We start from the raw sequence: 10635 nt of genomic DNA, 5'->3' as shown, positions 1-10635 counted from the left end.
ATTTCCAAATGAACTCAATAGTAGGGTTTTTTCCTGTGGCTGCTTAAATGCCTCTGTGGGCACTGGAATTGATCTGGTCTCTGCTCCACTGTCCCTACAGAAGCGAACCGAATTATATTTTTTGATTTCTCACCTAATGCCTGTTCCCGAATCTTTGAAAGCACGTTTGCACGGGATTGTTGAAAACTTCGTAACATATCGGTGTGTTCAGCATTTTCGTGACGCTCTTCTTTTTGTGGAACAAGCAAACCAATGACCATGTGTCCTGCTCTTCTGTCTATACCTTCAAATATACCCTGACAGGCATACTTTCTACTGAGCCAACATATTAGAGCTATGTTCTTGGAGGGAATGCACAAGTGTTTTGTAAGCAATCTCTGCTGCAGGCTGAATGCATTTTATTTACAGTAGAACTGAATTGATTTATTCACCTTTGAGCATTATATCGGCGTTGTCAAAGTTTACATGCAACTATGATTACAGAAATACTTGATGTTTATACATTAGAATTCACACATTTGTAGGTGACGATACTCATTTTACAGCTGTGTATCTCATGAAAAATGAATCGGTAGGACTGGAATATATTGAACAGTGTGAACCATTGGCAACTGCTCATTTCAGTTTGAGGATCACTAGCTTTCGCTGTGATACCGAAGGTGAATATCTGTCAAATGAGATGGAAAACTTCTTTAACTCAAGATCGCTCGCACCTATTGTCGCCCACACTCCGGTGTTACATTTTTTTCTAACAAAGATATTTCTTTACGCTTTTGGCTGTAGGTGCCATACAGAGATAAAATTAGCAAGTAAATTACTTCTTTATTATTACCAAAAATTATAATAACATATGAACATTAGATAAAACATATATTTTGCTGTAGTTTTAAAAATTCAGTATGTAGTGGCTACACACAATTTATCATTACATCACAGCACTTCTTCTAACAGCACTTCGAAACAATAACTGGAATTGAACATCCAGGGTCACCATGAGACCCGTTACACTGATCTAAGTCAATTCCAGCTTCATGTGACGAACAAACATGCCAAGTAAAATCACTCGTTTCTGTATGTTCCTTACGAATGGAAGTGGAACAAAAATGGCAGCGATGCTGTGTATCTGATTTTTCTTTTAGAGCAGTAGTGACATCTTGTTTTTTCTCTTGATTCACTTGCTTCTTCTGCTTTTATTTTCTCCTTCAAGTGTTGTGATTTGCTAGGAATTTGCATACGTTTGATCACATGTGCTTTCGTAAGCACCATACTCAGTTCTGTTAGGACTCTTCTCTTGGCATTAAGTCATTCATATTCATCTTGTATATTATTTGAGCATTTATCGCCTCGATGTTCAGCAAGGTGAAAACATCCTAAGAAGCTAACAATTTGCTTATTCTTGCAACAGAATATTACGATTTCAGACCGTCGGCAACATCAGCGCCTCCTTTTCTAAGATTGTAAAATGTAATCACTTCAGGTTTATTTGATTCGCCACTCTACATATCTATACTATCGTCTCTCTGCATGGTAGATATCATTAGCACAATCTTTTTCTGTTACTTGTTCGAAACATATGAGCAAAGAAGACAATTGTTACCTGGCTTCTCTCCAAACGCGAAAATGATGCTTTTTATTGACCTAACCTTTACAGACAGTAGTTCTGGTGAAATTTCTCTCTTATTAGTCCGGAAAGTACCTACTACTATGAGTCGATGATTAGTGTATAGTTCGTTAGCGACTGGCATAGATGTAAAATAACTGTCCAACGTCACATTCCTGCCTGTGTTTTAAATGGGTCGAATTAATTGTAACATCACATTCCTAGCATCATTAAGCACTTGATACGGACCAGCAGGTTGTTTGCCTGCATATATTTCCTCATTCAGCGTGAAAAAAGATTAAGCACCACATAGGGCATATACTTTTATTCCATATTTTGCTGCGTTATTGGGAATATACTGCCTGAATTTGCAGCGTCCACGGAAAGCTCCCAGCATTTCGTCTATTGTTTCAGTGCTCCTACATCGTAATTATCCTTGCAGACGTCAGCAAACGCGTCGAATATTTCCTTAATCGGTGCCAGATTATCTGCAGCCATCGTCCGCACCCTTGTAGACTTGTCACCAAATCGTACAGCTTGTAGAACAGTATAAGATCTTCGTCTGCTCATCTATTCAATTAAAAAAAGTCTAGGCAGTTCCATCAGTGGCCCATAGTTCATAGGTATTGAGGTGCTGTGACCTTTTTACCCCAGCGAGATATAAAACACCTAGCAAAGCAGATAATTCTTCAAAATCTGTCAGTGGACAGTTTCTAGCACCCTGTGAATAACATGCTGCCATTCTGTCTAGTTCTTGGTTTGTGTACTTTACAATGCGATCAATTATACACTGTCTGAAAAAAATACTTTCCAGCAGTTGAGAGCAGTTTCCGAATTTTTTGCTTCCCCCTTTATACCTCGAAGTTGTGCCACAATATTCTGACGATCAGTTTTTGACGGAGGGGCTTTAAGTTTGAATCATTTTGTTTTCCTATCCCTACTATGATAAATATCACGATAAGCAGATATTGCGGCCAGTGTAGACGCAGTTTCAGAATTGCTGTCAGACTGCTCTGTTGTTGTTTCTTATCTCTTCATGTTCAGACTGTTCATTGGTATCTGAAGACAGGCCTTCCAAATGTATAGTCTCATCCAGCAGATCCTCTACCCACATCAATATCGTTTCGTCTGATGTGACACCTATCCAGGGAGATTTTATGTACACAAATCAAAAAAACTTTTGCATCACCTTGGTTCTGAGACTTCCAGAACCCGTACAGAAAATAGAAATCAACATAAACATGATTTCTGCCCTTTTTATTGCTCATGAAAACCACACATTGCATGTTGTATCACCATGCAGCGAGACCTTCAGAGGTGGTGGTCCAGACTGAAGTAGACACTGCTACCTCTATACCCAGTAGCACGTCCTCTTTCATCGATGCATGCCTGTATTCGTCGTGGAATACTATCATCGAGTCAGTGTTGGTCCAGATTGTTCACTCCTCAACAACGATTCGGCGTAGATCCCTCAGAGTGGTTGGTGGGTCACGTCGTCCATAAACAGCCCTTTTCAACCAATCCCAGGCATGTTCGATAGGGTTTGTGTCTGGAGAACATGCTGGCCCCTCTTGTCGGGTATGTCGTTATCCTGGAGGAAGTCATTCACAAGATGTGCACGATGGGGGCACGAATTGTCGTCGTCCATGAAGACGAATGCCTCGCCAGTATGCTGCCGATATGGTTGCACTATCAGTTGCAGGATGGCATTCACGTATCGTACAGCCATTACGGCACCTTCCACGACTACCAGCGGCGTACGTCGGCCCCACATAATGCCACCCCAAAACAGCAGGGAACCTCCACCTTGCTGCCCTCGCTGGACAGTATGTCTAAGGCGTTTAGCCTGACCAGGTTGCTCCCACACATGTCTCCAATAATTGTCTGGTTGAAGGCATATGCGACACTCATCGATGAAGAGAACGTGATGCCAATCATGAGTAGTCCATTCGGCATGTTGTTGGGCCCATCTGTACCGCGCTGCATGGTGTCATGGACCTCGCCATGGACGTCGACTTGACCATGGACGTCGGGAGTGAAGTTGGGCCTCATGCAACCTATTGCACACAGTATGAATCGTAACACGAGGTCCTGTGGCTGAACGACATGCATTATTCAACATAGTGGCGTTACTGTAAGTGTTCCTCCGAGCCATAATCCGTGGGTAGCGGTCGTGCACTGCAGTAGGAGCCCTGGGGCGACCTGAGTGAGGCATGTCATCGACAGTTCGTGTCTTTCTGTATCTCCTCCATGTCTGAACAACATTGCTTTGGTTCCCTCTGAGATGCCTTGACACTTCCCTTGTTCAGAGCCCTTCCTGACACACAGCAATAAATGCGAACGCAATCGAACCGCGGTATTGACCGTCTAGGCATGGTTGAACTACAGACAACACAAGCCGTGTACCGTCTTCCTGGTGGAATGACTGGAACTGATCGGCTGTCGGACACCCTCCGTCTAATAGGCGCTGCTGATGCATGGTTGTTTACATCTTTGGTGGGTTTAGTGACATTTATGAACAGTCAAAGGGACTGTGTCTGTGATACAGTATCCACAGTCAACATCTATCTTCAGGAGCTCTGGGAGCTGGGGTGATGCAAAACTTTTTTGATGTGTGTATTTTCACATCTGACAGAACATGTCATACTCTGTGTACAAAGCTGCTTCATTCAATATATAAAACCAAATAAGCATACTTACCTTTTTTGTAAAATATGTAATATCTGCAGAATACGTCCAGGAGAAAAAATTAACCCAAGCTCACGTCACTAGCACAGGCAAACAGACTAAAAGAGGAGTGAGAAGGTGTTTCACGAATGTACAGGCATTGTTACACGAGAACTTCGATGTGAGAAGTAATCAAACAATGCACACTGCTTCAAACAAAGCCGCTAATAGCAGGCTTTATTAGTAATTAAACAGACGAAAGCCATGTGGACTGAAAGTAGAGATATCAAAGAAAGCATTCCTAGATCAACACTTCAACATCTTTAAAATATATTGTAATACTTCAGTAAAATCATGAATGTTAGATTTTTTCTCACTCGTGAGTAATCCTGGATTAACAAGAAGGGAATTCAATACAAATTGACGATGAGATACACATTGTCTAGGCATGGTTCAACTACAGACACCACGAGCCATGTACCTCCTTCCTGGTGGAATGACTGGAACTGATGGGCTGTCGGACCCCCTCCGTCTAATAAGCGCAGCTCATGCATGGTTGCTTACATCTATGGGTAGGTTTAGTGACATCTCTGAACAGTCAAAGGGACTGTATCTGTGAGACAATATCCACAGTCAAGAGCTGTCTTCAGGAGTTCAGGGACCATTATGGAATATGGGGAGTAACTCACAATTGGTTCACCACTTACTTTAGCAACAGACAACAAAAGGTCATTATTCATTATGTTGAGAGTGGCTGAGATGTGCGGTCTGAGTGGGATATGGTCAAGTGGGGGTGCCCCAGGGATCAGTATTAGGGCCACTTCTGTTCCTTATGTATATAAATGATATGTGCTCTAGTATTACTGGGAACACTAAAATATTTCTGTTTGTTGATGATGCTAGCTTGGTAGTAAAGGATGTTGTGTGCAACATTGGCTCAGTTTCAAATAGTGCACTTCATGACTAGTTCATGGCTAGTAGAAAATAAATTAACGCTAAATCACAGGAGGACTCGGTTTTTACAGTTTCTAACATACACTTCAACAAAACCTGACATTTTAATTTCACAGAATGGGCATATGATTAGTGAAACTGAACAGTTTAAATTTGTAGGTGTTCAGATAGATAGTAAACTGTCATGGAAAGTCCATGTTCAGGACCTTGTTCAAAGACTTAATGCTCCCATTTTTACTATTCAAACAGTATCTGAAGTGAGTGATTGTTCGACACAAAAATTAGTGCACTTTGCTTATTTGCATTCGCTTATGTCATTTGGTATTATATTTTGGGGTAACTTCCATTCTAAAAGGATATTTTTGGCTCAAAATGGGCTGTTCTGGCAATAAGTGGTGTAATTCATGAACCTCTTGTCGACCCCTGTTCACGAGTATGGATACTTTGACATTGGCCCCTCAATATATATATTCCTTACAGTAATTTCTTGTTAACAATGCTAGCTTATTCCGAAGAATAAGAAGCTTTCACTCAGTTAATACTTGTCAGAAACAAAACCTGCATTTGGATCGGACTTCCTTAACTGTTGTGCAGAAAGGTAAGCAGTATACTGCTGCATCCATTTTCAATAAGCTACCACTCGAATTCAGAAATCTCAACAGTAATCCACATGCTCTCAAATCGAAGCTGAAGAGTTTCCTCATGGGTCACTCCTATTCTGTCGAGGAGTTTCTTGGAGAAGTAAAATGATTGTTGTTGTATCGTTGATTGTGTTTATTTAAACTTATGAATTGAGTTTTTTGGGTACATAAACATTTTATTTTAATCTGTTTTTAATTTTATGTTTTAATTTCATGTACTGACACAATCCATGACCTTGGAGATTTGCTCCACAATTTGGTCCTACAGAACTTTTCGTGTAAATAAAAATAAAATAAAACTGAGTGAGTGAACATATGAATAGGAACACTATAAGCAAGGATCGTTGCATGTTGTTGAACAGTAAACTTGAAAAATATTTTTGGTAAGAAGTAGTGAAGACTGCTGTTTACTTGATGAACAGAACACTGACATGTGCATTAAGAATTACAGGTCGTGGTACTTTGCAGTATGGTGAAATACGAAAGTTGCAGAAACTTAGAGTGTTTGGCTGTGCAGCATATTTACGACTTTACAGCAGATGGGATGGAGAAAAATGGCTTCACGCTGTAAGAGACGAGATGGAAGTAATAAACGAAAACAAGACCTGGACAGCATGTGAAGTACTCGAAAACAGGAGGGCGATTGATACTAACTCGGTCTTTAAAGTGAAACGTGATTATGTAGGCAACATTAGTAGTAATAAAACTGAACTAGTTGGCTGAGGTTGTTCTCAAAGAAGAGAGAGTGACTATAATGAAATGTATACTCTAGTAGGAAGGTTGATAACTCTGAGAACAATATATTGTTGATAAATGGCAGCATCGGTCATAAAGATTTATGTCATTTATTTTACAGATCAATTTCTGTAAATTAAAGGATTTTATTCTTTATGACCAATGCTGCCATTAATCCAAACTATACTGACAACAATACAGCCATGGTGCACGCAGTTCCCAGTGGAATTAGACATCAACTCTGAGATCATTACTTGCTGTTATGAATCAAGAATAATTGGCTGCACATCAGTTGGATGTAAAAAGTGCCTTTCTTCATGGAAATGTAGATTAAGAAATTTATCTAAAGATACCAGTGGAATTTAATGTAGAACAAAGTACTGTAAGTAACCTCAACGAAGGAAGTTATGGATTAAAGAAGTCTTCAAGATTTGAGAATTTAACATTTGAAAAATTTGGTACAGATTCAGGTCTTTTTTTCCAAAGCAACACTTATGGGTGTCTGTATACTTGCAGAAACTTAAACACTGACGTATGTTTTGTCATATGAAGGTGACATTATCATTTTAGGTAATGTAACGTCTATTAGCAAAAGACATATTTTGTAGTAAAGAGAAAATATTGTGCATCATGTTTTGTTATTGTATGGAATTATGTATTTTTTTTATTATTATTTATTTTAGATGATATCTGTGTCGGCGAGTACTGAAACCGCACAGACGATAAATATCATACAAAGATGAAAAAATACCACTAGTATAAATAATACAGAACGAACATTAATTTCTCTGTCTTCTTCTTGGAGTTGTATGAGTAAGATAGCCTGTGACGTTGCAGTAAATGCTAATGTAGTCTTCTTTTGTCATGGACAACAGATGTACGCCATTACGTAATCATTGTAAAAGGTGTGTATTAGTTAACATATTTGAATGTTTTGAATAGAGTTATTTAATGAAACCTTGCATTATTATTTCTAGTAGCTTGCTTGGTATCTTATCCCATCCTTTTAAGAAATTTTCAGTTATTTAAATATTATCCGTGGTGCAGAGCTGCGCTACGAACGAACGAGCCGCTGCCGCGGCGCATTCAAACTGCATTAAAAGACGTCGATCATACAGCAAAGAAGCGGGAAGGTAATAGTGAAATAAAATCATCTTTTTCAGCTTCCGAACTTGCAGAGCAGCGCAGCAGATTTTATGATGTGTTTTGCAGGTTGACGCGGGCTGCTGATAATATATTGCTAACAGTACAAAAAAGATAATTTACCTTCGTAACACAATAGGAATTTTGCTGTGCTTAGTTCTGGTCTGGCAAACCTTATAGTAAAAACGTATTTTTCTCCGACAATAGTCTCATGTTCTTGTGCTGGTCGTGGTAATTATTGGTGTTTTACTCTTAACAAAAATCCACTGCAAAATTTTGATGTTGAACAATCTTCGTGAACTGTAACCTCAGTATTTCATAACAAAGTAATTTTCATTTTCAATAACGATAAAGTAGGGAAGATATGTTGACTTTTATAGTGAGTTACAGTAACGGAAAATGTTCCTTTAATAGAAAGCCAGATACAGAACAATAAGAATCCAATATATTCTGTTTTGTTGAAAATTAATGATTATAAAGAAATTCATGGCACAGCATTACTAAAATGTATTTCGTGGCTCTTTTCGTATATGCGTTATTACGCGAGCAATGATAAAGCAAATAATAGAAAAGAGTTTTTACGAAAAGTGAAACAGACGCGAAACTGTCGCCCAAAAACGCGGGGCTCGAATTTGCAGTGGCCACGAAAATAAATGTTTATGTAATTTCTTTCAGTGTCTATTGTTATATATATGTATGTATTTAGTGATAAATGTATGGATGTGTATCATGATTAATGCCATGTATTAATGAATGTACAAAAATTTTTCATGAAAAACCGCACCACTGCAAGCAAGTCAGAGGAAACGATCCTGATAGTACTGAGAAACTGTAATGACTACATAATCTGGGGCAGCCGAACCCCGAGATCAGATAAATAAAAGGTAAGACTACAGTGTAGTTGTCCTGTTTGTAGAAGCTTAACTCCAGTGAAGTGATCTCATATCGCTAGTGGTGTGTAGTTTGATGTTAGTGTTTATGACAGGACAAAGCTGATTGTAGATAGCAATTTTTAGTGTGCATTGTATTGTAGACAAATTAACATATTTTGTGTGCAAGTGGAAACTGTTAGGTCATGTGTTCGAGTAGGTAATTTATGAATATGGTTAAATTGCGTAGTCAACGTGCGAGCAATATGGATACTGAGGAACAGCCATTAGTTAGTGCAGGAAATGTAGAAGCGGGTGCATTAAGCAGTACAAGTACTCTCTTTGAGGATATACCATGCGAAAATGTGGGGGCAGGGGCACAGGAAGTGACGCCACCGCCCACCAGTGCCCAAGGAGAGGTAGATAAAGAAATTACACCACCTCCAGAAAAGCAGGAACCAGAGAGTGGTAATCTGCCTGGTGGGAATTCACTTCAGGCGATATTAGAGCGCGTGCTGGATTGCCAGGCAAAATTTGCGCAGCAGCAAGCCGAGCGAGATCGCCAGCAAGCTGAGCGAGATCGCCAGTTAGCAGAAAATTTACTTGCCCAGCAGGCTGAGAGGGATCGCCAGCAAGCGGAGCGAGATCGCCAGCAAGCTGAGCGGAACCAGCAACTTGTGCAATCGTTAGAACATATGAAAAAAGAGATTGCCTGTATGAAACAGAATTATGAGTCGATACCTAAGGCCGTGCAGGAGTTGACTGAACAGGTCAACAACCTGCAACTAACAAACACTAACATGGTAGATGAAATAGGTGTCTTAGCCAACCGGTTAGAAAAGCTAGAAGTAGATTCCACACAGCTTGTAGAGCAGAAGTGGAACGAACAAGCAACTAAAATTGAAACTGAATTCAGCTCATGGCTAGAAGTGAAGGAGAGTGAGATCGACAAAAATATTAATTCTAAGGTACAAGCAGCTATGGCAGATAGAGATTCCGACTCGTTCAGTACCGCAATAAATAGTCAGGTACAGAACGACGTGCAAACCATCAAACAAATACTCAGTGAGGATATTCCGCAGTTGTTGTTGTTGTTGTGGTCCTCAGTCCTGAGACTGGCTTGATGCAGCTCTCCATGCTACTCTATCCTGTGCAAGCTTTTTCATCTCCCAATACCTACTGCAACCTACATCCTTCTGAATCTGCTTAGTGTATTCATCTCTTGGTCTCCCCCTACGATTTTTACCCTCCACGCTGCCCTCCAATACTAAATTGGTGATCCCTTGATGCCTCAGAACATGTCCTACCAACCGATCCCTTCTTCTGGTCAAGTTGTGCCACAAACTTCTCTTCTCCCCAATCCTATTCAATACTTCCTCATTAGTTATGTGATCTACCCATCTAATCTTCAGCATTCTTCTGTAGCACCACATTTCGAAAGCTTCTATTCTCTTCTTGTCCAAACTATTTATCGTCCATGTTTCACTTCCATACATGGCTACACTCCATACGAATACTTTCAGAAATGACTTCCTGACACTTAAATCAATACTGGATGTTAACAAATTTCTCTTCTTCAGAAACGCTTTCCTTGCCATTGCCAGCCTACATTTTATATCCTCTCTACTTCGACCATCATCAGTTATTTTGCTCCCCAAATAGCAAAACTCCTTTACTACTTTAAGTGCCTCATTTCCTAATCTAATTCCCTCAGCATCACCCGACTTAATTAGACTACATTCCATTATCCTTGTTTTGCATTTGTTGATGTTCATCTTATATCCTCCTTTCAAGACACTGTCCATTCCATTCAACTGCTCTTCCAAGTCCTTTGCTGTCTCTGACAGAATTACAATGTCATCGGCGAACCTCAAAGTTTTTATTTCTTCTCCATGAATTTTAATACCTACTCCGAATTTTTCTTTTGTTTCCTTTACTGCTTGCTCAATATACAGATTGAACAACATCGGGGACAGGCTACAACCCTGTCTTACTCCCTTCCCAACCACTGCTTCCCTTTCATGTC

Source organism: Schistocerca piceifrons, chromosome 3 (assembly GCF_021461385.2).
Source record: "Schistocerca piceifrons isolate TAMUIC-IGC-003096 chromosome 3, iqSchPice1.1, whole genome shotgun sequence".
In the NCBI taxonomy this organism is placed as follows: domain Eukaryota; kingdom Metazoa; phylum Arthropoda; class Insecta; order Orthoptera; family Acrididae; genus Schistocerca; species Schistocerca piceifrons.
The sequence above is the reverse complement of the archived record's forward strand: the minus strand, read 5'-3'. Positions refer to the sequence as shown.